Raw genomic sequence first — 25263 nt, forward strand, 5'->3', positions numbered from 1 at the left:
GTGTGCTGCCAGCCCGCTGTCTTTGCGCGGTGTCTTGGCTGCGCCCCGGACCCGACAACGCCCCTCTCGATGGAGGCCTTGGCCACCCGCGCGCCGCTCCGGTCGATCGTGTCTGCCCGGTGTGTGTGCTGCCGCCGCTGCCCCGCGCTCCTAGTTACTCACGGGATCGCCTTCTCCTACACCCGGAAGGCCCTTGCATCGACGCCAACTTCCTCCCGCCACACTATCAGCAGCATCGGATCCCTACTATCCCCGGCTCCCTCCCCTTTGGTCCCAGCGTGACGAAGGTACCCCCTTATCCTGCACTCTTGCGTCTCTTACTTTCTTCAGTGCCTTTCGTATTGCCTCCTCCGCGCTCGGGCTAGGTAGGTGAGAGTGAGACAGGTTGAGAAAACGACGGAAATTGCACCAGAGTCTTACCCGCCCGGTACGAGTCGGGTTCTCCCGACGTGTGTGAGCACTTCAGCGGGATTTTCCCGTTCGGCGACGTACTCGCCCTCGACCCTCTCAGGCGAGGATCAGGAGGTCCGTCCGACCCCACTCAAAGCGAACCCGTCAATTCTCTGGAACGGCATCCCCCGCTCGTCAGCGCACGCACGTACTATACGTAGGATCTCATTTATTCACGTCATCATTCCTACTTATCACTAGCATCCGTCGGACGCCGTCCTTCGACGCAGTCCGACTAGACCACGATTCAATACCGAGCGCGTACCCTCGGTGACGACCGGACGACGTCTTGACGACGTCCGGCATCACTCGCTCTCTTTCACTCTTTCACTCCTTGTCTTTCTCATTCTCTCCGAGTCTCAATTTGTCTCATTCTCCCTCTCTCTCACTATCTATCACTCTGCAATTATTTTTATCTTTATTGCTCTCATTGTCCCTCTCGGTTACTCTTTTACTCCTTGTCTCTCTCACTCTCTGTCAGTCTCCATTTCTCTCATTCTCCCCATCTCTCATTTTCTATCATTCTGCGATTTTTTCTCTCTTTATTTCTCTCATTCTCCCTTTCTCTTGCTCTTTCACTCTTTGACTCCCTCACTCTCTCTCAGCTTCAAACTTGTTTTTTCTTCCCCTCTATCCTTTTCTATCTCTCTGCATATCTTTCTCTCTTTATTTATCTCATTCTCCCTCTCTCTCACTCTTTCACTCCTTGCGTCTCACAGTCTCTCTGAGTTTAAATTTTTCTCATTCTCCCCCTCTGTTGTTTTCTATCACTCTGGGATTGTTTCTATCGTTATTTCTCTCATTTTTCCTCTCTCTCACTCTTTCACTTCTTGTCGCTCTTACTCTTTGTCAGCCCAAATTTATCTCATTCTCCCCCTCTATCATTCTCTATCACACTGCGATTCTTTCTCTCTTCATTTCTCGCACTCTCCCTCTCTCTCACTATTGCACTCCTTGTCTCTCTCACTCTCTCTCAGTCTCAATTTCACTCATTCTCCCTTCTCTTACTATCTATCACTCTGCATTTCTTTCTCACTTCATTTCTCACACTTTCCTCTCTCTTACTGTTTCACTATTTTTCTCTCTCACTCTTTATCAGTCTCAATTTCTTTCATTCCCCCCCTCTCATTCTCTATAACTCTGCAATTGTTTCTCTCTTAATTTCTTTCAATCTCCTACTCTCTCACTCTCTCACTCTTTGACTCTCTCACTTTCTCTAAGTTTCAATTTCTCTTATTCTCCCCCTCTTTCATTCTTTAGCACTTTTTGGTTCGTTCGCTCTTCAATTTTCGCACTCTCGCTCTTCCTTACTCTTCCACTCATTGTCTCTGTCATTCTCTTTCAGTCTCAATTTCTCTCATTCTCCCTGTCTCTCATTCTCTATAACTTTCAATTATTTTAATCTTTATTTTTCTCATTCTTCCTCTCTCTCTCACTCTTTCACACTTTTCTCTCTCACTTTCTGTCAGCCTCCATTTTTATCATTCTCCCCATCTCTCCTTTTCTATCACTCTACAATTTTTTCTCTCTTTATTTCTCTCATTATCCCTCTCTGTCACACTTTTACTCTTTGACTCTCTCACTCTCTCTCGGTTTCAAACTTGTTCTTTCTTCCCCTCTCTCATTCTCCATCACTTTTCGTACTTCTCTCTTTATTCATTTTATTTTCCCTCTCTCTCACACTTTCACTCTTTGACTCTCTCACTCTCTCTCAGTCTGAATTTCTCTCATTCTTCCCCTCTCTCATTCTCTAGGACTCTGTAGTTCTTTCTTTTTTCGTTTCTTTCACTCTCCCGCTCTCTCACTCTTTCTTACTCCTTGTCTCTCACCCTCTCTCATTCTCTATCACTCTGCAATTCTTTTTCTCTTCATTTCTCGCACTCTCCCTCTCTCTCACTCTTGCACTCCTTGTCTCTCCCAATCTTTCACTTCTTGTGTCTCTCAGTCTCTCTGAGTTTAAAATTTTCTAAATCTCCCCCTCTGTCGTTCTCTATTACTCTGCGATTGTTTCTATCTTTATTTCTCTCACTTTTCCTCTCTCTCACTCTCTCACTTCTTGTCGCTCTTACTCTTTGTCAGCCCAAATTTATCTCATTCTCCCACTCTATCATTCTCTATCACTCTGCGATTCGTTCTCTCTTCATTTCTCGCACTCTCCCTCTCTCTCACTCTTGCACTCCTTGTCTCTCTCACTCTCTCTCAGTCTTAATTTCTCTCATTCTTCCCTCTCTTACTCTCTATCACTCTGCGATTCTTTCTCTCTTCATTTCCCGCACTCTCCCTCTCTCTAATTATTTCACTCTTTTACTCTCTCACCCTTTCTCAGTCTCAATTTCTTTCATTCTTCCCCCCTCTCATTCTCTATAAATCTGCAATTGTTTCTCTCTTTTTTTCTCTCAATCTCTTACTCTCTCACTATCTCACTCTTTGACTCTCTCACTCTCTCTAAGTCTTAAGTTCTCTCATTCTCCCCCTATTTCCTTCTTTAGAACTCTTTGGTTCTTTTGGTCTTCATTTGTCGCACTCTTACTCTCCCTTACTCTATCACTCCTTGTCTTTGTCATTCTCTTCGAGTCTCAATATCTCTCATACTCCCTCTCTCTCATTCTCTATAACTCTGCAATTATTTTTATCTTTATTTCTCTCATTCTTCCTCTCTCTCTCTATTTTACTCATTGTCTCTCTCATACTCTGTCAGTCTCCATTTCTCTCATTCTCCCATCTCTCATTTTCTATCAATCTGCGAGTTTTTTCACTCTTTATTTCCCTCATTCTCCCTCTCTGTCAGTCTTCATTTCTATCATTTTTCCCATCTGTCAATTTCTATCACTCTGCGATTTCTCTTTGACTCTCCCACTCTCTCGCAGTTTCAAACTTGTTCTTTCTTCCCCTCTATCCGAAATTTTCTATCTTTATTTCTCTATTTCTCCCTCTCTCTCAGTCATTTACTCCTTTGCTCTCTCACTCTCTGTCAGTCTCGATTTTTCTCATTCTCCCCCGCTCTCATTCTCTATAGCTCTGCAATTTTTTATCTCTTTATTTTTCTCATTCTCGCTCTCTCTCAGTCATTCACACTTTGACCCTCTCACTCTCTCAGTCTCTATTTCTCTCATTCTCCTCCTCTCTCGTTCTGTTTCACTCAGTGATTCTTTCTCTCTTCATTTCTCGCACTCTCTCTGTCATTTACTCTTTCACTCTTTGACTTTCTTACTCTCTCTTAGTTTCAATCTTTCTCTTTCTCCCCCTCTCTCACTCTCTATCACTGTAGGCATCTTTCCCTATTTATTTCTCTCATTCTCCCTCTTTCTTACTTTTTCACTCTTTGACTTTATCACTCTTGCACTTTCTGTCTTTCTCTTTCTCTCCCTCTCTTATTCTCAATTACTCTGCGATTGTTTCTCTCTTTATTTGTCTCATTCTCCGGTTCACTCTTTCACTCTTTGACTCTTTTACTCTTTCTCGGTGTTTATTTCTCTCATTCTCCCCTTTTCTCATTCTCTATCATTGTGCGATTTTTTCTATCTTCATTTCTAGCACTCTCTCTCTCTATCACTCTTTCACTCCTTGTCTCTCTTATTCTCTTTTAAACTTAACTTCTCTTATTCTGCCCCTCTCTCATTCTCTATCACTTTGCGATTCTTTCTCTCTTCAGTTATCGCACTCTCCCTCTCTCTCACTCTTTCACTCTTTAAGTCTCTCACTCTCTCTCAGTTTCAACCTTGTTCTTTCTTTCCCTCCCTCATTTTCTATCACTCTGCATGTCTTTCTCTCTTTATTTATCTCATTTTCCCTCTCTCTCACCCTTTCACTCTTTGACTCTCTCACTCTCTCTCAGTCTCAAATTTTCTCGTTCTCCCCCTCTCAAATTCTCTATCACTGTGCGATTCTTTCTTTCTTTGTTTCTTGCACTCTCCATCTCTCTCACTCTTTCACTTCTTGTCTCTTTGACTCTCTCCCATCCTAAAATTCTCTCACTTCCCCCCCCTCTCATTCTCTATCTCTCTGCGATTTTTTCTCTCTTCATTTCTCGCACTCTTCATCTGTCTCACTCTTGCATTCCTGGTCTCTCTCACTCTCTCTTAGTCTCAATTTCTCTCATTCTCCCCTCTCTTATTCTCTATCAATCTGCAATTTTTTCTCTCTTCATTTCTCACACTCTCCCTCTCTCTCACTCTTTCAGTCCTTGTCTCTATCACTGTCTGTCAGTCTCAAATTCTCTCAGTCTCCCCCTCTGTCATTCTCTTTTACTCTTCGATTCTTTCTCTCTTTATTTTACGCAATCTTCCTCTTTCATACTCTTTCACTCCCTTTCTCTCTAACTGTCTCTCAGTTTAATCCTCCTCTTTCTTCCCTTATTTAATTATCTATCACGCTGCATATCTTTCTCTCTCTATTTCTCTCATTCTTCCCCTTTCTTACTGTTTTACTCTTTGACTTTTTTACTGTCTCTCACTTTCGGTCTTTGTCTTTCCCCCCCTCTCATTCTCTATTACTCTGAGATTGTTTCTCTCTTTATTTCTTTGATTCTCCCTCTCTTTCACTCTTTGCTCTCTTACTCTCTCTTAGTCTTAATCTTTTTATTTCTCCCACTCTCTCATTCTCTATTACTCTGCACATATTTCTATCTTTATTTCTCTCGTTCTTCCCCTCTCTTACTCTTTCACTCTTTGACTCTCTTACTTGCTCTCACTTTCAGTCTTTCTCTTTTTCTCCCTCTCTCATTCTCTACCACATTCCGATTGTTTATCTCTTTACTTCTCTCATTCTCTTTCTCTCTCACTCTTTCACTCTTTGACTCTTTCGCTCTCTCTCAGTCTCAATTTCTCTCATTCTTCTCCTCTCTCATTCTCTATCACTTTGCCATTCTTTCTCTTTTCATTTTTTGCACTCTCCATCTGTCACTCCTTGTCTCTCTCACTCTGTCAGTCTCAATCTCTCATTCTTTATTACTCTGCGATATTTTTTCTCTTCATTTCTTTAATTCTCCCTCTTTCTCACTCTTTCACTCTTTGACTATGTCAATCTCTCTCAGTTTCAGTCTTTCTCTTTCTCCCCATCTTTTATTCTCTATCACTCCGCGTATCTTTCTCTTTTTATTTCTCTCACTCTCCCTCTCTCTCACACATATTCTATTTGACTCTCTAACTCTCTCTTAGTTTCAGTCTTTCTCTTTCTCCCCCTCTCTCATTCTCTATAACTCTGCAATTGTTTCTATCTTTATTTTTCTCATAATCCCTCTCTCTCTCTCTCTCTCTCTCTCTCTCTTTCTCTTTTACTCCTTGTTTCTCTTACTCTATGTCAGTCTAAATTTATCTCATGCTCCCCCTATCTCATTCTCTATCAATCTGCGGTTGTTTCTCTCTTTATTTCTCTCATTCTCCTTCTCTCTCACTCTTTCACTCTATGACTCTCTCACACTCTCTCAGTTTCAGTCTTTCTCTTTCTCCCCCTCTCTCATCCTCTATCACTCTGCATATCTTTCTAGCTTTATTTCTCTTATTCTCCCTCTCATTCACTTTTTCACTCTTTGACTCTCTCAGTCTCATATTCTCTCTTTCTCCCCCTCTCTCTTTCTCTATCCCTTTGTGTATCTTTGTCCCTTTATTTCTCTAATTCTCCCTCTCTCTCTCTGACTCTTTCACTATTTAACTCTCTCACTCTCCCTCAATTTCAGTCTTTCTCTTTCTTCCCCTCTCTTATTCTCTATGACTCTGGGATCGTTTTTCTCTTTATTTCTCTCAATCTCTCTCTCTCTCTCTCGCTCTATCACTCTTTCACTCTCTCTCAGTCTCAATTTCTCTCATTCTCCCCCTCTCTCATTCTTTATCACTCTGCAATTCTTTCTCTCTTTATTTCTCACACTCGCCCTCTCGCTCTTGAAGTCCTTGTCTCTCTCACTCTCTCTCAGTCTCAATTTCTCCCATTCTCCCCCTCTCTCATTCTTTATCACTCTGCAATGCTTTCTTTCTTTATTTCTCGCACTCTCCCTCTCTCTAACTCTTTCACTCCTTGTCTCTCTCATTCTCTGTCATTCTCAAATTCTCTCATTCTCCCAGCTCTCATTCTCCGTAACCCTGCGTATCTTGCTCTCTTTATTTTTCTCATTTTTCCTCTCTCTCTCTCAGTCTTTCACTCTTTGACTCTCTCACTCTCTCTCAGTTTCAGTCTTTCTCATTATCCCCCTCTCTCATTCTCTATCACTCTGCGATTCTTTCTCTCTGCATTTCTGTCACTGTCCCTCTCTCTCACTCTCTCTCCTCGTCTCTCTCTCTCACTCTTTCTCTCCTCGTCTCTCTCTCTCACACTTTCTCTCACTCTCTCTCTCTCTCTCACTCTTTCTCTCTCACAGCCCTCGGGTTGGCCGTACCCGGCACCGTGTTTTTGGCCAAAAAAAAAAAAAATTCTCTCATTCTCCCTCTTTTTTATTCTCTATCACTCTGCGTATCTTTATCTTTTTATTTCTCTCATTCTCCCTCTCTGTCACTCTTTCAGTCCTTGTCTTTCCCACTCTCTCTGAGTAATCTTTCCTCTCATTCTTCCCATCTCTCATTCTCTATTACGCTGCGATTGTTTCTATCTTTGATTTTCTCATTCTTCCTCTCTCTCTCTCTCTCTCTCTCTTTCTTTTTTTGTCTTTCTTACTCTCTATCGGTCTCAATTTATTTCATTCTCCCCCTCTCTCATTCTCTATCAATCTAGGATTGTTTCTCTCTTTATTTCTCTTGTTCTCTGGCTCTCTCACTCTTTCACTCTTTGACTTTTTCACCCCCTCACAGTTTCAATCTTTCTCTATCACTCTGCGTTGCTTTTTTTTTATTTCTCTTATCTTCCCTCTCTCTCACTCTTTCACCTTTTGACTCTCTTACTCTTTCTCAGTTTCAACCTTTCTTCTTACATCCTCTCTCATTCTATATTACTCTATGTTTCTTTCTCTCTTTATTTCTCTCATTCTCCCTCTATCTCACTCTTTTACTTTTTGACTCTTTCACTCTCTCTCCGTCGCAATTTCTCTCATTCTCCCCCTCTCTCATTTTTATCACTCTGCAATTCTTTCTCTCTTCATTTCTAGCACTCTCGTTCTCTTTCACTATTTAAAGTCCTTGTCTCTCTTACTCTCTGTAAATCTCAATTTCTCTCATTCTCCGCCTCTCTCATTCTCTATCACTCTGCGTAGCTTTCTTTCTTTATTTCTCTCATTCTCCCTTGCTCTCAGTTTTTCACTCTTTCACTCTCAATCTCTCTGAGTTTCAGTCTTTCTCATTCTCCTCCCTCTCTCATTTTCTATAACTCTGCGTATCTTTCTCACTTTATTTCCCCAATTCTCCCTCTCTCTCTCAGTCTTTTACTCTTTGACTCCTTCACCCTCTCTCAGTTTCAGTCTTTCTCTTTCTCCCCCTCTCTCATTCTCTATCACTCTGCGTATCTTTCTCTCTTTATTTCTCTCATTTAGTGTTTCACTTTTTGACTCTCTCACTATTTCTCAGTCTCAATTTCACTCATTCTCCCCCTCTCTCATTCTCTATCACTTTGTCTATCTTTCTCTCTTTAATTCTCCCATTCTCCCTCTCTCTTACTCTTTCACTCTTTGACACTCTCACTCTTTTACTCTCAATTTATCTCCTTCGCCCCCTCTCTCATTCTCTATCACTCTGCCATTTTTTTCTTTTTAGTTCTCGCACTCTCCCTCTCTCTCACTCTTTTACTCCTTGTGTCTCTCACTCTCTCTCAGTCTCAAGTTCTCTCATTCTCTACCACTCTGCGATTTTTCTCTCTTCATTTCTTGCATTTGCCTTTTCTCTCAGTCTTTCACTCCTTGCCTCTCCCACTCTCTATCAGTCTCAATTTCTGTCAGTCTCCCCCTCTATCATTTTCTATCACTCTGCCATTCTTTCTCTCTTTGTTTATCGCACTCTCCCTCTCTCTCACTACTGTACTCCTTGTCTCTCTCACTCTCTCTCAGTCTCAATTTCTCTCATTCTCCCCCTCTCTCATTCTTTATCACTCTGCGATTCTTTCTCTCTTTATTTCTCACTCTCTCCCTCTATCTCGCTCTTGAACTCCTTGTCTCTCTCACTCTCTCTCAGTCTCAATTTCTCTCATTCTCCCCCTTTCTAATTCTCAATCACTCGGCGATTCTATCTCTCTTTATTTCTCGCACTCTCCCTCTCTCCAATTCTTTCACTCCTTGTCTCTCTCACTCTCTGTCATTCTCAAATTCTCTATTTCTCTTATTCTTTCCCTTTCTAATTCTCTATCACTCTGCGATTCTTTCTCGCTTTATTTCTTGCACTCTGCCTCTCTCTCACTCTTTCACTCCTTGTGTCTCCAACTTTTGTTATTCTCAATTTCTCTCATTCTCTATAACTCTGCGTATCTTTCTGTCTTTATTTTTCTCATTTTTCTCTTTTTCAGTCTTTCACTCTTTGCCTCTCTCACTCTCTCTCAGTTTCAGTTTTTCCGATTCTCCCTCTCTCTCATTCTCTATCACTCTGCGATTCTTTCTCTCTGCTTTTCTCGAACTTTCCCTCTTTCTCTCACGCTTTCTCTCCTCGTCTCTCTCACTCTCTCCAAGTTTCAATTTCTCTCATTCTCCCTCTTTTTTATTCTCTATCATTCTGCGTATCTTTATCTTTTTATTTCTCTCATTCTCCCTCTCTGTCAGTCTTTCAGGCCTTGTCTCTCTCACTCTCTCTAAGTCTGAATTCCTCTCATTCTTCCCCTCTCTCATTCTCCATTACGCTGTCATTGTTTCTATCTTTATTTTTCTCATTCTCTCTCTCTCTCTCTCTCTCTCTCTTTTCTTGTCTCTCTTACTCTCTATCAGTCTCAATTTTTGTCATTCTCCCCCTCTCTCATTCTCTATCAATCTGGAATTGTTTCTCTCTTTATTTCTCTCATTCTTTGGCTCTCTCACTCTTTCACTTTTTCAATCTTTCACCCTCTCAGAATTTCAGTCTTTCTCTATCACTCTGCGTAGCTTTTTGTTTTTATTTCTCTCATCTTCCCTCTCTCTCACTCTTTCACACTTTCAATCTTTCTTTTTACCTCTTCTCCCATTCTCTATCACTCTATGTTTCTTTCTCTCTTTATTTTTCTCATTCTCCCTCTCTCTCACTCTTTCACTTTTTGACTCTTTCACTCTCTCTTAGTCTCAATTTCTCTCATTCTCCCCCTCTCTTATTTTTATCACTCTGTGATTCTTTCTCTCTTCATTTCTTGGACTCTCCCTCTCATTCACTCTTTCAATCCTTGTCTCTCTCACTCTCTGTCAATCTCAATTTCTCTCATTCTCCGCCTCTCTCATTCTTCATAACTCTGTATACCTTTCACTTTTTATTTCTCTCAGTTTCCCTCTCTCTCAGTCATTCACTCTTTCACCGTCACTCTCTCTCAGTTTCAGTCTTTCTCATTCTTCCCCTCTCTTAATCTTTATCATTTTGCGTATCTTTCTCTCTTTATTTCTCTCAGTCTCTATCTCTTTCACTCTTTCACTCTTTGACTCCCTCAATGTCTCTCAGTTTCAGTCTTTCTCCTACTCCCCCTCTCTAATTCTCTATCACTCAGCGTATCTTTCTCTCTTTTATTCTCTCATTCTCCCTCTCATTCACTCTTTCACTCTTTTTGACTCTTTCACTCTCTCTCAGTCTCAATTTCTCTCGTTCTCCCCCTCTCTCATTTGCTATCAGTTTGTGTATCTTTCTCTCTTTAATTCTCTCATTCTCCCTCTCTCTTACTCATTCACTCTCTGACACTCTCACTCTCTTACTCTCAATTTATCTCATTCGCCCCCTTTCTCATTCTCTATCACTCTGCAATTTTTTCTCTCTTTATTTCTCACACTCTCCCTCTCTCTCACTCTTTTACACCTTGTCTCTCTTACTCTCTCTCAGTCTCAATTTCTCTCAATCTCCCCCTCTCTCATTCTCTATCACTCTGCGTATCTATCTCTTTTTATTTCTGTCATTCTCTCTCTCTCTCACTCTTTACTCTTTGATTGTCTTACTCTCTCTGAGTCTATATTTCTATCATTCTTCCCTCGCTCATTCTCTATCACCCTCCAATTTTTTCTATCTTTATTTTTTTCATTCTCCCTCTCTCTCAGTCTTTCACTCCTTGTCTCTCTTACTCTCTATCAGTCTCAATTTCTCTCATTCTCCCCCTCTCTCATTCTCCATCACTCTGCAATTCTTTCTCTCTTCATTTCTCGCACTCTCCCTCTATCTTACTCTTGAACTCCTTGTCTCTTTCACTCTCTCGGTCACAATTTCTCTCATTCTCCCCCTTTCTAGTTCTCTATCACTCTGCGATTCTTTCCGTGGGAGAGGTAGTTGTCGGAAAAGTAGTTGTCTCAATATTCAGACTCGGGCCATCACAAATAGAACTAGCAATCTTCCCAAATTTGGGGCAGTCGATATAATCCTGTGAGAGTTGGTCAAACCCCAGAACTTGGGTCCTTATCAGGTTGAGGACAGAGGATCTCTGGATTAGTGCATGGGCTATGGCATTATTCTTTCCTTTCTTGTGTCGGATGACGTACCGTCGTGTAATCCTGTAGATAGGCGATCCAGCAGGCATGCCGGTTGCTGACCTTCCTCTGGTCGTGCAAGTGCCTCAATGCACTATGATATGAGAAGAGTACAAACTCCTTGTGTAGGAGGTAGTTGTGCCAATGTCGAAGAGACTGAATGAGGGCGTAGAATTCTCGATCGTAGTTATCGTACCATCGCCTTGTATCATACCCCCGCCTCGTATCGTAGTTGTCCATTAACGCAAGGACTCTCTTTAGAACAACATTAAAAGAAAGAACGATTCAAACGACACATGGATGGCAATGACGAAGACAAAAACGATGAAAGTGATGGCAGAGACGAAATGATAAGATGATGATGGAGACAAAAACATTGAAATAAAGATAAAATCAAAACACAGGAAACATATGGATGAGCTTTTCACCCGGGGTTGCTGGAACCCGGGTGCCTTCATTTGCGTTTTTGCAAGCGGTTGGAGGGACGCAAGCCGGCTGGAGTCGATGAAGACGATGACAAAAGCTTCAAAGACACGGCAATGATCTCGGGCGGGTGATCTCCATCAGGTGTCGTCCAAGAGGAGCTAGTAAGGAAATTCAATTGTGATCTGAGTGAATAATTTGACCTAAATTAGAGTTCATTTGATCTTCAATGAAGATCAAACCACCCTAATTAGATGATGAATTTAGAAAGAGGGGTAGAAGAGATGGGAAGAATGTAAGAAATAGGGAGCTCTAAATTGAATTCTTTGATCTAATTATAAGGATCAAGGGAGTCAAGTAGAGGGATTAAGAAAGAAATTTGATTTGGCTTTAGTTGTTTTTGGGGATTTGGAATAAAAAATCACTGACTATTAGATCATAAAGACAATATATTTAATCCTAGAAATTAAACCTTTTTATAATTTCTTCATAATGTGCAAATGAAATAGCTAGGTCAATTTCATTATCTCTCCTCTTAATCCTAGTAAGGGCTTGTACATGCCGCTCAAGCCAAGCAATTTAGAAATGCAAACCAAGTTCAAGAGGAGAAATCACAAACTTCACTAAACATAATCCAAATTACACTAAAATTCAAATACAATGAAATAGAAAGCACCTAATAGGGTTGATCCAAGATAAAGCTCCTCTCTGTCTTGCAGCTGTGAAAAAACCACCTCTAGAATGACCCCCTCCTCTCAAAATTTGGCTCCTATACTTAGCTTAAATGGTAAACATTACCATCTTAGCCCTACTCAATAACTAATTTATCCATAAATGTAGGCTTGATCTGAATAATCCAACCATACAGAAAAAATGGAAAAAGGAGGTCAAGACGAGCACATCCATAAAAAATCATCTCAATCAGACTTAAGGTTCAAAAGTTATTATTCAATGAAAATCGACCAATCTAAACCATTGGATCAATTTCCATTTATTTAATTTAATTAATTTTCGATACGCATTTTTGTGTCATCCCCTGATTGGTCGACGCATTTGAACTCTAAAAATTGGGTTCATTCTCGTAGTGCCTCATACCCCCTGTCCTGAAATCAAAAATAAAGAAAAAACCAATAAATAAAGATACCATATATAGTGCTTTGCACGTACCTATGCGCTTTAAAAATTACACCCAATCATTGAGCGCCACGTCACCCCCCGTGAGTGCGCTTTGTATACACAGCACGGGAGGTGAACTTACCTCTCGGAGAGAGAATGTCCCAGAATTTTGCAAAACAGTCCCTAATTAAATACGCAAGCGCAAATCAACGCCGCTCAAAAATATTTATGCATATGTCCTTTTTGTTTTCTCTTCTCCATTTTTCTTGAAAACCATTAAAAAAATCCTGATTAATTGCAATAAAACCCTAAAATAAATTTAATCGTATCTTTTTGCCTGCACACCGACCTAGAGCTGTTTTTCAGGGCATAATTGCAACAAACATGTAAGAAAAACCCCTATAACTTTAGATATTACTTTAAAACTCATATTTTCCTTATAAATATACTTTTTCCCCTTTAAAAATTCATTTCTTCCTCGAATAAATTCCAATAGAATTTATGGAGGACCATCCAGTCGATCACGCCCCAATCCGTTGCCAATCCTGTCGTGAAGCCCGAGCCGACGTGAAGAATCAACACTTCCATTATCAAGCTTGAAGCAACAGTCGCGTTTTCTTGGAGCGTGCTGAGGCATCTTTATGTTCATTTCTTTTCATTATTTTTTTGGAATTCTCGGAGGCCCCTCCTGTGCGAGTACCGACCTCCTGTGTATGTTTCCATTTTTAATTGTGATTTAACTATCATCTTTAAGGGGGAGGAAATCCATATTGGGCTTCTTCTCCCCCTAAAGATCTATTTTAAGGGGAAGCCCAATAGGCTTTCCCCTTAAAAGGGACCGAATTGGGCCTCCCATGACCACCACTTCTTCTCTATAAGGAGGAAGGGTTTACGTGGGAAAAAGGAGGCTTGTTCATTTGGAAATTGCAGATCTCGTTTTGTAAAAGTGGTAGTCACTTTTGTTCCTTTGTGCTTGTTTTGCTTGAGAAGAAGAAGAATAGATCGTTGAAGAATCAGAGGAAGAAGAAATCGTAATAGAAGAAGAAGATCTCGTTTCCTTCCTTTCTCTTCCAGTAGAGGATCACATCTCTGCTCCGCTTGGAGCGACGGTCACCACCGAGAACTTGCATCGAAGAAGACCCACACTCGTCAATCTCCCTTGGACTGCATTATTGACGGGGAGAAGAATTACTTCGCTGAAGCAGATAACTGCGATCTTCTCCGATCGTTATTTTCATCTTCGGACTTATTCGTTGTCGCTCAACTTCATCGACAATCGTTCTCTCTCTTGGTATCTGAAATCCGGATGTTTGGATCGCTTCCGAAACAGTCTACACCTAATTTCAGGATTAAACTTGGGTTACTGCTGTAGTCTTCTCTTCCTACATGAAGAGAGCTATCCGTGTCTACAAAGATCGTTGCCGGTGCTTTAGAGGGTCAAGAGATTACCTGCCCGTAGATCAACGGTGAGCCTTGTTGCACTGTTGATCAACGATTGGAGGAACAGTCGCCGCAGCTTGGAGGAATAGTCGTCATTACTGTCAGAGATTTCACTTCTCCTACGAGGGAATCCATTTGGTTTGCGGATTACTACATTTGTTTTGGTCAACATTAACTGGTGGTTCCAGAATCACTTGAGTCCATGGTGAATTTCATTCTATAATCAAACTTTGATGGTGAAACTCTTCCGCCGGGAAGACCGGGCGCCGCCGGTCCAAGTGAGATTCTCCTTCGTGGAGTCTTCTCCACTGTCTTCGACACCAGGAAAATCATCTCGCCCCGTTCCAGATTCCCCCTTGCAGTTTCTCCCTCGATCACTCACCGGGCCTTGTTATTTATCGACGTGAAGTATCAACAAACCAAAGCGACTGCTTGCCTGTGAATGACATTTGGATTGGTACATCAACGGTGGAAGATTCTGCCACAACTTTCTAAGGGCTTCATCGACGACGATGTCAGAAACTCGACGACGATGCGAGATCACCACTGAACACCAATGACTCAAGAAGAAGGACCTCTGTTTAAACTCAGAAAAAGCTTACTTTAAAAGGAACCTATTACATCTCTTAAATAGGAAAACAACAGCGGAAGGAAAATAACTAACTATCACCACGATCGGCCGGTGTTGCGCGGAGTGGAGAAACTCCCGCATCACCGCACATCGTGCCCACGATGCAGTTACGTGGCCACGAAACCATGTGCAAAGCTCACTTTGACAATCTCCTCCTGAGCTTTGCTGTGCTCACCATGGACATCAACGAGGCCAATCTTGGCGCGAAATTCATGGCAATTGACTTTTCCGAGTGGCTTCGTCAAAATGTCACTTAACTGTTCTTCACTCCTGATGAATTCCACGCTGATCTGTCCCTTCTCTGCCGATTCCCGGACAAGATGATACTTTACTTCAATGTGTTTGCTGCGTCCATGGAGAACCGGATTCTTGATCAGTGCAATGGCAGACGTGTTGTCCACCCTCAACGTTGGTACACTTGGTGTTGAGCCCTGCATTTCTGCTACCATCCGGGCGAGCCACAAACCTTGGCAAACGGCATTGGCAGCCGCAATGTACTCTGCCTCACAACTAGACTGAGCCGCCACTTTCTGTTTCATCGATTGCCAAGTAATTGGGCTGCTGGCCAAGAAGAAAATGACGCCAGTTGTGCTCTTTCGAGCATCAACATCACCAGCGAAGTCGCTATCGCTGTACCCTGTCAGCTGGACCTCCTCCTTCTTCTTTCTTTCGAACCTGAGACCCCAGCTCTTGGTTCCAGCTACATAGCGGAGAATTTGCTTCACAGCGGCCAGGTGATCCTTTCGTGGCTCCTCCAGAAAACGACTAACATATCCAACAGCGAAAGCAAGATCTGGACGAGTATTGACCAGATACCCGAGAGTCCCCACGATGCTTCTGTACGTGGTTGCATCAACCAGCGGTTCCTCGCTTCTCTTGCTCAGCTTCAGACGTGTAGCCATTGGTATTTGACAAGGATTACACCCTGTCATGCCGCTCCTCTCCAGAATCTTGGCGGCGTAGGCTCTTTGGCTGATCGAGATGCCCCCCGTGCTCTGCTTCACTTCAATGCCGAGGTAGTAGCAAAGAAGGCCGAGGTCGCTCATCCAGAATGCGTCAGCCATCTCCTTCTTGAACTGCCTGATGTCGTCGCAATTGGCGCCGGTGATGACTAGGTCGTCGACATACATCCCCACCACCAACTACGCATTCCCTTTCCGCTTGGTGTAGATGGCATGCTCCAAGGGACTCCTCCTGAATTCGAACAACGTTAGCGTGTTGTCCAACTTCGCGTTCTAGGCCCTTGGCGCTTGATGCAAGTCGTGGAGCGCCTTCTTCAGCTTGAACACCTTGTGTTCGTTGCCGGCGATGATAAAACTGGCGGGCTGCTCCACATACACCTCCTCTTGGAGATCTCCATTCAAGAATGCCGACTTCATGTCCATGTGATGCACTTGCCACCCCTCGTGTGCCGCGAGAGCAATGAGAAGGCGCACCGTGTCCAGACGTGCCACAGGTGCGAACACCTCGTCGTAGTCGATTCCCTGGCACTGCGCGTAGCCCTTCACCACCAGGCGCGCTTTGTACTTCACCACGGCTTCGCTTTCATCTCGCTTCACCTTGTACACCCACTTCAACACGTTCGCTCGACGACCGTGCGGGAGGTCGACAAGGGACCAGGTGCGGTTCTCCTTGATCGACGCCATCTCCTCCTCCATAGCCTTCTTCCAGCTTGGGTGGCGCTCTGCTTTAGCAAAGGAAACTGGTTCATCAGAACTTACAGCGTGCAGCTCCTCTAAAATTAACGCCCCTGATGCAAGCCCATGCGGCGAGGCCAGCCCGATGATGTCGTTGATGTTGTGAAAGCAGAGTGGTGCATCATCACCGTGATCAGCATCCAGGTTGTCGACGCGGACACGGGGTGGAGTGGCGAACTCCACCTCCTCTCCTCCATCTCCGATCGGTGCTACTTCCCCTCTAGAGTGCCCAGACGGTGGAGACATTTGCTTAGGTCACGACACATCATTCTCTGCAGGCATCTGATTCCCAATGGTATACTCCACCATGAAACCGTTGCCCTCATCGCCTTGTTCTGCACCGCTGCACCAGTTCCATTGGGCATTTTCGTCGAAGACCACGTCTCGTGTTGCATGGACATGCTTCGTGGTGGGATCATAACCACGATAGGCTTTTGATCCACGCTCGTAGCTGATGAAGATCATCTAGCGGCTGCGGTCCTCGAGCTTCTTGAGATGTGGCGTCGTGTTCCGGACGTAGGCGATGCAACCAAACACCCTCAGATGGTGCACCGCCGGCTTCTTCCCGTGCCACGCCTCGAACGGCGTCATACCATCCACGCTCTTCGTCGAGCACCGGTTCAGGATGTATACAGCAGTTGCTACTGCCTCACCCCACAGCCAGCCCGGCAGCCCCTTCGCCTTGAGCATGCTCCTTGCAGCTGCTACCACTGTATCGTTTCTGCGCTCGACGACGCCATTCTGCTGCGGGCTATATGGCATTGTGTGTTGACGATGAATACCTTCTCCCGCGCAGTTGTCCGCGAACTCGTGTGAGGTGAATTTGCCGCCCCGACCGGTACGGAGCGCTCCCATCTTCAGTCTGGACTCGCCTTCTGCCCGAGCCTTGATCTCCTTGATGGCTGGTCCTTCGAAGGCAGCATGGCCACCCACATGTACCGGCTTCGATCATCCACGAGTAGCAGGAAATACTTGCTGCCGTTTGGCGTCTCTAGGGCAAGTGGACCACACAGGTCGCTGTGTACCAGCTCCAGAATGCATTGTGCCCAGTACTCACCCTGCTCAGGAAACGGCGATCGCTTTTGTTTGCTGGCGAGACACGCCTCACACAACTGGTCCACCTGACCAACTTCTGGCAACCCACGCACCAGCTCCTCCCGAGCCATCTTTCTCAGTGCGGCCATGTTGACATGGCCAAAGCACGCGTGCCATCTCCAGGCTTCCTCGTCGAACTTTGCCTCCAAGCACACTGGCCGAATCAGCTTGACGTGGAGGATGTACGGCCGATTCTCTCCACGCATCACCTTTGCTAGGAGCCGTCCGCCTGGTTCATGGATCTTCATTGCCCCCTTTTCGATGTCGACTTGGTACCCGGACTCATTGAATTGGCCGACGCTAATGATGTTCGTCGTCAATCAAGGAATAAAATACACCCCCCCCAAAGACCGGTGCTCGCCATTCTTGCACTGGAACATGACAGTCCCTTGACTTTCGATTTGTGCCACCGAGTCGTCGCCAAACCGTACCGACCCGAGCACCGCCGCATCCAGCTCGGTGAAGGCCATACGGCAACCTGACATGTGGTTTGTGGCACCCGTGTCCAAGACCCACGTTTCTTCATCACGCTGTTCCTCGTCTCCAAGGTGGGCGAACACCTTCTCTTCCCGCAACTGGATCTCGGTCGGGGCGTTTGGCCTCTTCTCTTCTGCCTTTGGGCTCGCAGTAGAGCTTTGTGGAGTGGAGGTTGGTGCCGGCGACGTCGATATGACCCGTGTTGACTCCACAAAAAACAGCAAAGCCCCCTTCTCTTCTTGGACGACGTGGGCCTGCTCCTTCTTGGAATTTGAGCGGCACTCACGAGCCTAATGGCCCAACTTCCCGCATTTTCTGCACTCATCGCTGGACCGGCCTGAGTTGCCCAATGAGCCGCCTGACGACGACCCTTTTTCGCTGCCACGGCTGGGTCCGCGCCCACGTCTGCCACGGCGTGCTGCGTTGCTGCTGCCTCCGCCACCATGTTTGGTCTCAGCATCGCGCTTCTTCCGCCGCGTGTCCCACTCCTCCTCAGTCAGGTACAGCTTGCCCTCGTGGTGCATCGATGATGGCGTCTCTTCGAAGGCATCCCCTACCGCCTTGAGCCGGCCCGTCAGATCAGCAACAGTGAGCGTTGATACGTCGAGCAACGTCGTGATCGCGACCACGATCTGCCTGAAACTTTGGGGGACACTGCGAATTATTTTCTCCACCACCTGCGTCTCTTTGATTCGGTCGTCGAGAGTGGTGAGAGTCGACGCCATGCTGTTGAGACGCAGCGCGTAGTCCTCAACGGACTCTCCCTCCTTGAACGTCGCCGAGTCAAACTGCTGCCGCAAGTTCTGAGCCGACGTCTTCCTTACGCGGTCATCGCCGATCCGCATGGTGGCGATAGCTTCCCATGCTTCTTTGGCCGTATCCTTGTCTACAATCACCGGCCACATCTCCGACGGCACGGCATTGCAGAGCACGTCGAGCACCTGCATTTCTTCATGGGGTTTGGCGCCGCCTTCCTGAATGGCGCTCCAGAGCAGCCGAGCCTTGAGCTTCACCCTCATGAGCAGCGCCCAGTCGGAGTAGTTGGTCTTGGTGAGCATCGAGAACCCGGTCCGGGCGCTTACCTCACGAATCACCCTCTGGACGATGGCGTCCTTGCTTCCTGCCATCAGTGCGTGTTGATTGCGCGATCACGATTCCAACGGCTGTACCCTGTCGCGATCGACTCCCTGCCCGCAACCTAAGCTCTGATACCACTTGTCAGAAACTCGCTAGAGAAATGACGCGGTTGGACGTCGCCGGTGAGATCACCACCGAACACCAATGACTCAAGAAGAAGGACCTCTGTTTAAACTCAGAAAAAACTTACTTTAAAAGGAACCTATTACATCTCTTAAATAGGAAAACAACAGCGGAAGGAAAATAACTAACTATCACCACGATCGGCCGGTGTTGCGCAGAGTGGAGAAACTCCCGCATCACCGCACATCGTGCCCACGATGCAGTTACGTGGCCACGAAACCACGTGCAAAGCTCACTTTGACAGACGATGCCTCCAGAACAGGTCACCCATTCCTCTCCTTTTTTACATTACAACTTAATTACGTCTTTCAGTGCTGATTAACGAATGCTCCTCTGCCAGGCGAGAATTAAATGTGAGAATTAGGGTAGCCACCAATTCTGTGTTAGCTAAATTTCTTTGCGGTACTTGACTAGTTCATATCCACTGACTGTGTGGATGTCATGGACAGTCCGGATTATTGATGACTTTAATTATGTCATAAAATAATCAGGGATTTTCCAGTAATCAAAGCATTATTTGCATACATTATTTCCATATGTACCATCATTTGCATGCATTCCATATTTACTGACCCCACTTGGTTCAGAGAATCAAGTGGATTAGATCTTACCTTTCATCTCAATGAGTACAGATGTGGATAAAATCCAACAAAGAAGGCACCTGATTAAGCAAGACTTAAAAATTTACAAGATGAAGGCCAATGCTCAAAATACTAAAGGTCACTCACTTGGGCCAGCCCAAGAAGCCCAAGAAGCCATAAAAGCCCAAAAAGCCCAAAAGGCCCAAGAAGCCCAAGAGTGGAACCTATAAACAGTCCTTCAAAGAGTCATTTGGGGGTTGTCTAGAATTTCTGCCTAAACAGGTTAGGGCTTGGAGGAGAAGAGTTCTGCAGACCCTCCAAGAGCTGATGAGCATTTGAGTTGGGGAGAAGAAGATAGCTGAGGCATAACCAGAGCAAGACGATCACCACCTCACCGTAAGGATCGTGACACAAGGTTGGTGTGATTGTTTGTTTTCAGAGATTGTGGTCTTCTCCCTCTAAGACAATCTAGGTTGGGCTGGAAAGCATCAATCAGTGTATTTCCAGCATTTTCCAGCTGACATTGTTGTTTGTTCTAGGTTGATTTTGACTGTGTTTGTTCAAAAGAGTTTTCAATTCATCCATTCCTCAATTCATCTCACCGTTGCCAAGGTGTTCACGTTCAGCATCACCTCCTGTGCAAGTACAGCCAAGGCCGTGCTCAGCTAGACCCAAGCACAGCCAAAGCAGCGCACAGAGCTCCGCGCACAGCTAAGGCTGCGCCCAGCTTGAGTAGAGCGCAGCCAAAGCTGCGCACGACCCACGCACAGGAAGAGCCGCGCGTAGCTCCTGCGCACGCTCTGCACAACCGAGGCCGCACGCGACCCGCGCACTGAGCGCTGCGCGCAGCCAAGGCCGCGCCCAGCTAAAGCCGAGCATAGCCACGAGGTTGCGCACAGCTTCCCGCATGCAGAGGGACACACACAGCCAAGAGGTTGCGCATTTCGTCTGCCCCTGCTCAAAATTACAGGCAAGAGCCTGCAATTGAGTAGGGTATTGCTCCATAAGACAATCTCTCTGAAGATTAGTTTTCTAATCTAATCTTCTGAAGAAAGATCCTAATAGAAGCTCGTCAAGATTTTTTAAACTCAATTTATCGACTCTGAAGATCCTGGTAATTTGATTTTATTGAGAGATAACTAAAAGTTAATCACTGAAGAACTTTCCAGAAATTAACTGAAGAATATCACCATAACTTTTACTAAATAATATTCTACAGAGTTTTAATGAAGATTATTTTATTCATCTCCTCCAGATCATTCTTAGACAAACTGCTTATCAAACTAATTGGAAAAGTCTACAGAGAATTTTCTGTAGAGTTATTTTACTGAAGATCTTTGAATTGATTGTCAGAATACATTATAGGAATTAGATAACATAAATTAAATTGAAAGTGGAATACTGCTGGATTACCTGCTCCTTGTGGTTCGACACCTTACTCGCCGTAAGGCTGTGAGGTTAATTTTTATTGTTGATTATCTCAAATACTCACATGACTAATTAGTAAAAAAACCAGTAAAAATAGCATAAATTTGAGAATATCAATTATCGGGAGCTTAATTCTGGCAAAACCCGTCGCGTGATGACCTATTGATTTACATCTCGGAACATTCAACTTCTGTCATATTTCTCATCGCATCGTACATTGCATCTCATAGCATTATTTGTTCGACTTTATTTAGTGGAACCTGACCGCTCCGAACCGGTCATCATTGTACACCAAAAATTCTATAAAAATCAGTAATTTGTCCTGCCATTAATTCACATTAAAATTAATTTTTAAACCTGCCATCTGTGTTAAAATAAAGTTATTCCATGCTTAAATAAATTCCATAAAAATCATAAAATTATATAAAGTTAGGGAAAAAGCAGAATTCACTTGGAAAAAATAATTAACATGTAATATATGATCAAAACCCTATTTTAGACTCTTTAAATGCATAAAACTGTGCTGATTGCTTGAAATAAATACCAAAGTTAGGGTGTTATCATATATCCCTCTTCTTAAATATTACTAGTCCCTTAGCAACATCCAAGTAGTTATCCAAGTTTTCAGTTTTCATCCTGTAGGTGAAAGAAAACAAGTGTTGAAGTGGTAGACATATCAATCACAATCTGAGAATAATATATTTTTATCTATCTGGAATCTGAAAAGGTAATATATATATAAACGGATAACGGGTTTCCATAAGACAGATAAACAGATTTCCACAAGATGTATGAACGGATTTCTCAGCAACTATGTTGGCCGGGCATGAAGAAAAGTACCAAGACATATGTATCCCAATGTATATTTGTCAACAACATCATTCGCCCAAAATTTGGAATCTGAAAGAGTTATATATGTATAAACGGATGTAAATAATATCTGGAAATGATTTCTTTATATATATATAAAGAAATGATTTCAAGAATTTAAAGAATATATTTTTTATCTATCTGGAATCTGAAAAAGTAATATATATATAAACGGATAACGGATTTCCATAAGACGGATAAATGGATTTCTACAAAACGTATAAACGGATTTCTCAGCAACTATATTGGCCGGGCATGAACAAAAGTATCAAGATATATGTATCCCAATGTATATTTGTCAACAACATCATTTGCCAATGTATATTTGTCAACAACATCATTCCAAAAGTGATATATATATATATATATATCATGTGGCATCAACATCATTCGCCCAAAATTTGGGCGAATGAGTGGATGATGGAGGACCATCCCTTTGAACACGCCCCGACTCGTCATCAGCCTTGTCTCAAAGCCTGAGCCGACGTGGAGGATCAAAACTTCTACTACCAGGTTTAAAATCGCATCTGCGTCGTGTTGTTTTATTTCGTATTCGTGCAGTTTTATGATTTTTCAGAGGTCCTTCATGGGTTTTACGGAGGTTCCTCTTCGCATCGCCAGCTTTATTTCGTCACAAGTGGCCCCTTCCTGCGCGTGTACGGGCCTCACCCATGAGATTGCAGATTTTATGTCTTTTGTTTACCCTTTTAAGGGGGGAAGCCATGCTTGGATTTTTCCCTCTAAAAATTTTGGGGGGTGAGGGGAGGAGGAGGAGAGCCCACTAAGCCCTTTCCCCTAAACGAGCCCATTAGGGCACTATGACCCCCATCTCTCTCTTTGTTCACTAAAAGGGGAAGGGGGAGGGCGTCGTTTTGATCAGACTTGTTGTTTGAAAGAAAGAAAGAGTTAAATGTTTTCCTTTAGGGTTTCACTACTGCCTCCTCCTCTCCCTTCTCACACCTTCCCCCTTGGCTCTCATCAAGAGGGGAGAATTCTGGCCTCCTAACCAAACTACAAACCCCTGCCCTTTCCTTCTGCTGCCCTCCGGATCGACCCACCTGGTCCCCGCTTCGCCCCCTCTAACTGGTGCCGCCTCTCTTCCAACCCACTCCCCTCTCTATCAGTTGCATCCTCAGTCGTGCGGCTCCTCTCCAACAACAATCCTCATTGCGCCTGGTTCTTCTCCCGTCCAATCGAAAGTGCGAGCGATTTCGGCAGAACGAACCTGTTCATGGTGGGTGTGGTGACTGGGTAGGCGATCCTCCCACCCCTTCACCGACGTTCCTCCTCCCTCCCAAGCAGTCTCGTTTGTTTCTGCCTGCTGACAAGCCCGACTGGGCGGTCCACGGGTGGGATCACTCGCAACGTCCACGACCTTCGTAGATAATGATCGTCACGGGCCAGTCAGGCCAGTACAAGGCTGTCCGGGGCGTTGACCAGCCCCTGGGGTCATCCTGGTTCCACGGGGCTCGACCGTGATTGCACTGACGTCACTCTGGACCTGTAAGACCAGACCAGGGGACTCGGGAGCGCAGACCTCCGCTCTTAGGTCATCTCGGCCTGTGCGGGCACGACTAGGGTTGCACCGTAGTCGTGCCACGCTGGTCGCCCGGGTGAATACAACACAGCAGCGGGATTCAGCCTTAACTATTGACCACGAATTATGGAAGTTGGCTGCGCTATCCATTCCCACCTGCGTGAAAGAGCAGACTGGACATTGAACTCCATCCTTGATTTTTCTCGTGGACGGTCGACAGCCCTCTTGGACGTGCACTCTTCCCAATTGACCCGGACGGCCCGGCTTCGTCTATAGAGTCCAGAAACTCCTGCTCATGTTACTTCTCTCCATCCCATAATTCCCTTTTATTTCGTAGTATCGTTATCTCTTCCAGTACTGGCCTCCGTCTGCTCCTCTGTCCTGAGAGAATTGTTGTTAACCGTGTAGGATTAGCCATAGTCTTATAATAGGTTCATTCTTGACAATGTTGAAATAGTTCATTGATTACGATGATATGGACGCCGTTGGACGATAACTCGTCCCCCTGTCTCTGGGCCTGGAGCGGAGCTCACAAATCATTGGGAGCCTGGACAAGTCTCGACACTCCTCGGTGTCATCATCTGAACCACGCCCCACATCAATCGCACGCTACATTTTCTCGTTGAATTTCCAAATTAAATTTGCATGCATCTTATCCCGCTGTTGACATCTTCATATCGTTCAATCCCTGTGGTGTGATGTGATGGGCCGACCCGATCGTGTTACATCACTGGATCTATTTAACAAAAGAGCTTTATTGGCTCATTATCGTATCGCAATGCACAATGCCATAATGAGAAAATATTACTTCAAAAGGACCAACGTGGCACGAGCGGCAAGGTTAAGGTATGATTTATTTTTTTCTGAGTTAGCTTTTTCGTGCAATAAATGCACGCAGAGAATCAATCTCTGCATGCATTTATTAAATGATACTTTTGCATAATCATTAAATGTGGAATCGGTAGCTGCCTGCATTAATTGCATGCAAAAATCAATTATGCATATATTTATAAGTTGTAAAAGATTCCTCGTACGCAGAATTGATTAGCCGCGTGCATTGATTGCACGCGGCAAGCTATTCCACATGCATTTAGTGCGAGGTAAAGCTCACCTTTATTTTATTATCTTTTTATTAGAAGAAGGATACGCACGGCGACGTACCGCATTCTCCTCCTCAGCATTATTGAGCAATGATTGCGGCCTTCAGAAGCACGCAGAGATGTGTCAGAACGTGATCCGAGGGTGGAGAAAACAAGGAAAAAGTGTCAGCCAATAGAAAATTGCCATTTATTAGATATATGGAAGAGAGATAAAATGATCTAACGGCCATGAACAAATGCCAATAAATCTGCGATATCATGAGATCTAGCCCTCGGATTGCACCCAAAATTTGAGGGTAGGTTTGTATTTTCACCCTTTACATTCCAGATGGTTAGTTGTTTAAAAGGAGATCGGGAAGAAGGAAAAAATCACTATTGAAAGCTCTCCCCAAGGATTTGGCCAGGAAGGACACAGGTGGTGCTTTGAAAGTCGACAGATCTTGGTTCATCATTGAAAGTTGTAAGTTTCTAATTTGCTTTTTGAAATTCTTCTTAAACACCAAGGCATGGGCAAAATGTACATGCCCTTAAAGTTGATTTGAATGGAAATTAGCATTTGCATTTTGATTTTGATTCAAGATCTGACTCTTAATTATTAGTTCTACATTGATTTTCATCCAATTTGGTATCTTA

Source organism: Wolffia australiana, chromosome 5 (assembly GCF_029677425.1).
Source record: "Wolffia australiana isolate 7733 chromosome 5, ASM2967742v1".
NCBI lineage: Eukaryota > Viridiplantae > Streptophyta > Magnoliopsida > Alismatales > Araceae > Wolffia > Wolffia australiana.